Genomic DNA, 6,318 nt, shown 5'->3' on the forward strand with positions numbered 1-6,318 from the left:
ACTCAACTCGAGGAGAAAGCCTGGGAGCACAGGTGTGTTTTGTTTCCCTAACTAGAGTGTGCATAATGAGAAGTTCGGATAAGTAATATGGTGCCAGTCCGTTAAAAGATTTAAAAGTTAAAAGTAAGTTTTTAAAAAACGATCCTGTGACAAGCCAGGAAGCCAGTGTAGGAGGCGCAACATGTGTGTGATATGGTCTCTCTTTTTTTTTCCCAGTCAGCAGGCGAGCAGCAGCATTTTGGACTAGCTGCGAGCGCTTAATGGAGGATTTGTCTAAGCCTACATACAGGGAATTACAATAGTCAAGACAGGAGGTTATGAATGCATGGATAACTCTTTCTAGGTCTTTTTGCGGGAGGTAGGCCTTTACCTTGGCTATTTTTTCGCAGTGGAAAAAAGCTACCTCTGACGTCTGAGGAAATTTGCTTTTCAAAATTAAAAAGCTCTAGAGTGGAGTGAGTATAAGAAGCCAAACGCCGAAGATTATCCACATCTTGCAGTTCTGATTGTCCAAATACGATAACATCAGTCTTATTGTTTGAATCCATCCATGATTTTACATAATTTAAGCACTTAAGGAGGGGCTGCAGTGATGTCCTAGTTTTATGGTTCCTGGGCAAGTATATTTGAATGTTGTCTGCAAAGCAGTGATAGGAGACATTATATTTTTCAGAAATTTATACTAGGGGCAGCATTTGTAGAGAGAAAAAGACAGGGCCTAGAACGGATCCTTGAGGTACCCCACATGTAAGTGGGGCCTTCCCAGAGGAGTATTCACCCAGGTGGAAAGAGAAACTCCTATCAGTTAAGTCAGACTCAAACCACCTGAGTGCTGTACCTTTAATCCCTAAAAAGTTTTCCAGGTGTGATATTAGGATTGCGTGATCGACTTTTTTCGAAAGCGGCCATCAGGTCTAGGAGTACTAAATGGTTTGTATTTATATAGCGCTTTTCTAGTCTTGATGACCACTCAAAGCGCTTTACAGTACAGTTTTACATTCATCCATTCACACACACATTCATACAGTGCATCTATTCGCAGCACTTTGTTATTCTATGGGTTGGCCATTCAGGGTTCAGCATCTTGCTCAAGGACACTTCTGCATGCAGATGGGTCAGACTGGGGATCGAACTGCCGACCTTCAGGTTGGAGGACGAACAATATACCCCTCAGCCACAGCCGCCTACTAGGACAACAGAATTTCCTGAGTCAACAGTTAAAATGAAATCGTTAAAAACTCTTAAAAGACCTGTTTCGGTATTGTGATGCAGTTTTGAAACCTGACTGGAATTTTTCTTATACATTATTGTTGATAAGAAATGTCTGCAACTTGGTGAGAACTACCTTCTCTAGGATGGGCAATTTAGAAATGGGCCTGAAGTTAGAGAAAACAGAGGGATCAAGGCTTTCTTTCTTTAACAAGGGCTGTACAACAGCATGTTTAAGACAGCTGGGACACTACCAGAGAGAAGACAGGTGTTAATCAATGACATAATACATGGGCCAACAGTGTCAAAGACTTCTTTAAGAAGACTGACAGTGATTGTCGGTCGTAGATGGGGAACCACCTCGGATAGGAAGGATATTGATAGGTGCTCGAATTGACCAAAGTCAGCTGGGAGCATGGGAGGGATAGGAGGTTGATGGTTAGTGGACATAGTTAAGGATGATCTATGAAACTACATAGAGGACAGGTTTGGCAGAATAAATGGCTTGGTAAATGGCTTTGTATTTATGTAGCACTTTTCTAGTCTTGATGACCACTCAAAGCGCTTTACATTACAGTTTCACATTCACCCATTCACACACACATTCATACAGTGCATCTATCCCAGCACTTTGTTATTCTATGGGGGGCTATTCGGGGTTCAGCATCTTGCCCAAGGACACTTTGGCATGCAGATGGTTCAGACTGGGAATCGAACCGCCGACCTTCAGGTTGGAGGACGACCACTCTACCCCTCAGCCACAGCCGCCGAATAGGAGTACGATTACCGGGGTTTATGATATTATTAGCCCTAGAACACTAACGTCAGATGTTTTTTACCCGAGCGAGTGTGGTCATGGGATTTTCATTGTGTTGCTGCTGTCTGAGTGGCGTGGGTCCTTGGGTAGCTTCATGCTGCTCACTGACGTCATAGAAGGTAGGCTAATTTCCCTGCTCCCATTCCTGTTTTTTTCAATAGGCACGTGTGCGTGTAATTTTCACCTGACGTTATTGATAGAGGGTAAAATATTTGTTGAATATAATATAAGGTGTAAATGATGCAGGGAGGGAATATAAAAGAAGAGTACTTCAAATTTCCATGTATCGTTGTACATTAATATATTTTGACGAGAAGTATTTTTTAACGGGTATATTATATTTGGCCAAATGTACCCGACGTTAGTGATGGTGTTACTAATTGTACGTTAGTGTTCTAGGGTTAAAAATATTAAAAGAACCTGATGCCTGTGATCATTTTGAAAAAATAAGGTTGTATAAACTTGCGAGTAGGCTCTTCCCCCACAAATGCGGGTATACCTGATTGATTGGTACCATCCCCGAGCTTCTACAGCCTCTGGAGGGAAAAACCCAATTTGTGAAGTGTTAGGGTTAGTGTTGCTATTAGGGTTAGGGTTATGGTTAGGGTTAGGGTTAAGGGCTAGGGTTAGGGTTAGGGTTAGGGTGTTGGATAAGAAGGTCGTAGAGACTTGCGAGTAGGCTCTACCCCCACTAATGCGGGCACTCCCGATCGATTGGTACCAACCCCGAGCGTTTACGATCTTCGGAAGGGAAAAAAACAATTTGTGAAGTGTTAGGGTTAGGTTGCAATTAGGGTTAGGGTTAGGGTTAGGATTACGGGCTGGGGTTAGGGTTAAGGTTAGGATTATGTATAAGAAGGTCGTAGAAACTTGCGAGTAGGCTCTACCCCCACTAATGCGGTTACTCCCGATCGATTGGTACCATCCCTGAGCTTCTACGACCTCCGGAGGGAAAAACCCAATTTGTGAAGTGTTATGGTTAGGGTTGCAATTAGGGTTAGGGGCTAGAGACATAGAGACTTGCTAGTAGGCTTTACCCCCACTAATGCAGGCACTTCCGATCGATTGGTATCATCATCGAGCATCTACGATCTTCGGAAGGGAAAAACACAATTTGTGAAATGTTAGGGTTAGGGTTGCAATTAGGGTTAGGCTTAGGGTTAGGGTAAGGGTTACCTTTTGATGGAAATGATGGTATGAATTCTGACCCAAAAGGGTTAGGGTAAGGTTTAGGGTTAGTTCTGTAGTAGTCAAAAGTTGCACAGTAACAAGATTGGACATGTGCAATGCGTTGAGTAACTGGCACCCACTTGACATAGATTTAATAAATAAAAAGGGAGAAGACATTCTTTACTAACCCACTGCTACTGCAACACTTTGTTTACTCAACCAATGCTGAATGGCAATAACCTTTACTATATAGTGCTTTCAGTGGTCATCAAGACTAGAAAAGCTCTTTATGAATACAGAATATTTACAATTTAGCCAACCTAAAACTCACACAAGCTCTGCCTTTCCCATAAATATAAGCTACAGTGGTTTACATCAATTAAATGTGTACAAATAATTGCTCTGTGGGCATATTACTGACGCCTCGTTACATGAACTGTGACAGTTGCAAACATTTACTTCTAACTGTCGTTTGGGGGTGCTATTGTGCAGATGAACTTACCTGAACTAAAAAAATGTGTTTATTGCTAACTTGGATGTTTGTGCTTCATTGTTCGGAGTGATGTCTGTGGACATAATCCTCCAGAGATCAGACGATGAGACAGGACTCTCTCTTGGAGTATTTAGTATTGTCAAGAGTGTGCAAAGCTGTCATGCAAGCGAAAGTAAGCTACTTTGAAGAATCTAAAATATGAAGCATATTCTGGTTTGTTGAGCATTATTTTTGTTTACCACATAATTCCATTCGTGTTTCTTCATAGTTTGGATGTCTTCAATATTAATCTGCAATGTAGAAAGAAAGAAAAATAAAGAAAACCATTGAATGAGAAGGTGTATCCAGACTTTTGACTGGTAGTGTACAGTGACATAGATTGACCATAGATTGCAGTGGAACTGCACATTTCTCTTACAAGTTGTTGCACAATCTATGACTTTGTGAGTTAGGGACTTTTCTGAAGGTTTGACAGCTGCTTGGCTAAATTTTCAAAATTTGATTATGAATCTCACACATGATGATGATTTAAAACAACTGTAGAAGGAAACAATGATGGAGTCATTTTAAATTTAGAGGAAAAAACATTAATTTATATAAACATTTTAGGCGAAGATTTGGCAGTGATGCAATTGGTTTCAATCGAATGTAATGTTTTTGATTGATGAGAGTTTAAAGGAAATCAAAATGAAAAACTAATCTCTGCGCTTGAATATGATATATATATATATATATCAGAAAAAAAATTGGTGATGGAACTCCACACTTGCCCTTCATTTGAATTCACTGCTCTATGAATTAGCCCCATAAGCCCAACCGTCAGCCTCTTGCCTGCAGCTCCGACTCTTCTCATCAAACACACAAACGTCTTGTTTTCTGATTCGCTAGCTACTGTCCAAAACATAATAGCAAGTGGTAATAGGCTGTAGGAGTAATTCAGACATGTTGGAGCTGGGAAATGAATCCAAAGACAAAGAAGAAGACTGAATTGTACCAGATCGCCCTCATGTATCAGATGTGAATGTATTTTATTAATAATTCTTTACAACATTAGAAACAGAATAGTTAGAGAAAACATGAACCATTTTCTTGACCGTAGACCATGATTCTGTGCGTGTTCCAGAGCTCGAGAACCCACAGAGAATACAAATCCCCCACATGCCCCAGGCAATAGGGGCCAGCATACCGTGTGAGCTAAATTTAAATTGAATTTATATCTAGGTTGGTGCTAGATTGGACAGACTGGAGGGCAAACTCATCTGTGATTGGTTATTTCTCTGTCAGTCACCTGCTCCAAATTCTAACCACTAATCAGAGAATTGCTCCAGGTGATCCAATAGTGTTTAGTAAACACCTCCTGATAGCCATGTGAGTCAATGTGTTGATGGACAATAGACTATAGTTTACTGCTTTAGCCTTTATGCTGTCTGTGTGTGTGTGTGACAATGTTCTAATGTGTGGCTTGTTAGTGTGGCCTGTCGTGGTGTCTCACAGACATGGTGTCCGATTTGAGTTGGATTGTGCTCCTTTATGATTCATATTCTTTTAATTAAATAATCTGCTTTTTGTGTTTGTCAGTAAAACCCTTTTATCTCTCTCAGCGCCATGAGTGTCCATGCACTGTGTGTGTGTTTGTGTGTATGTTTTTGACTGTAGAGGGAAAGGGGGAGTCTATGAGGGGGTATATTCACATTTCTGCAATATCAAAACGGTGCCCTTGCTGTCATTTACAGAGAGAGAGACTACAGGATACAGCAAGAGATAGAGAGACAGAGAGAGAGAGAGACAGAGAGAGAGAGAGAAAGAGAGAGAGAGAGAGAGAGAGAGAGAGAGAGAGAGAGAGAGAGAGAGAGAGAGATAGGGTGCACCTAGAAGGGCGGTAGGAGAGATACCCAGAGAGTGAGTGAAAGAGAGAGCCACAGGATCCAAATCCACAGTCGGGGTTGTTGGTGTGTGCAGTGCTGCACGATGTGTACTCAGGCTCTCGTCAGGCAAGAGTTTCTTTCATGTTTTTTCTCTTCTGATTTATTTTTTCTCTTTTGAATTATCAGTGAAGCATGTCACTGGCTCTACTCCTGTCTTTGTTCGTTTATTTTGGATCCATTCATTCGCAGAGGACTCATCATCATTTCAGGGACACTTGATGGGAGGATCGCATCTCTTGTTTTGCATCAAAATGCACAGCAGAGCAGATAACGTTACAGTATAAAGCGAAGGTGAAGTGCTGACTGAAGACAGCGCTGCTCGTTGTCTATATTTGGCTGCTGTGTTTGGCACTGTGAGCTTGACTGTCGGCTTTGCTGTGCCTTTAAACGCTGAGCGGAACGGAGGAGAGGAGAGGCTTTCCCCATCAGGTGAATCACAGTTCGCCACTGAATTCATTTCACTGAACAGAGGGGAGGAAGGAGGGAGGAAGGATGGAGGGGGGCATCCAGATGTGAGACTAATCCAAAAGAGGAGCAGGATCTAGATCTGCTGGTCGAAGCATCTTCGTTTTTTAATACAATTCCATTTCATCCATTTTACATCACGGATAGAAGAAGAAAGGAGGGAGATCAAAAGGAGCAGGAACACCGGGTGACACTACTGTGTGGGGAGAGGGAGGAGGGGAGTGGGTTGGGAGACAAAA

The sequence above is a fragment of the Pleuronectes platessa genome, chromosome 2, assembly GCF_947347685.1.
Source record: "Pleuronectes platessa chromosome 2, fPlePla1.1, whole genome shotgun sequence".
NCBI classification, from domain to species: domain Eukaryota; kingdom Metazoa; phylum Chordata; class Actinopteri; order Pleuronectiformes; family Pleuronectidae; genus Pleuronectes; species Pleuronectes platessa.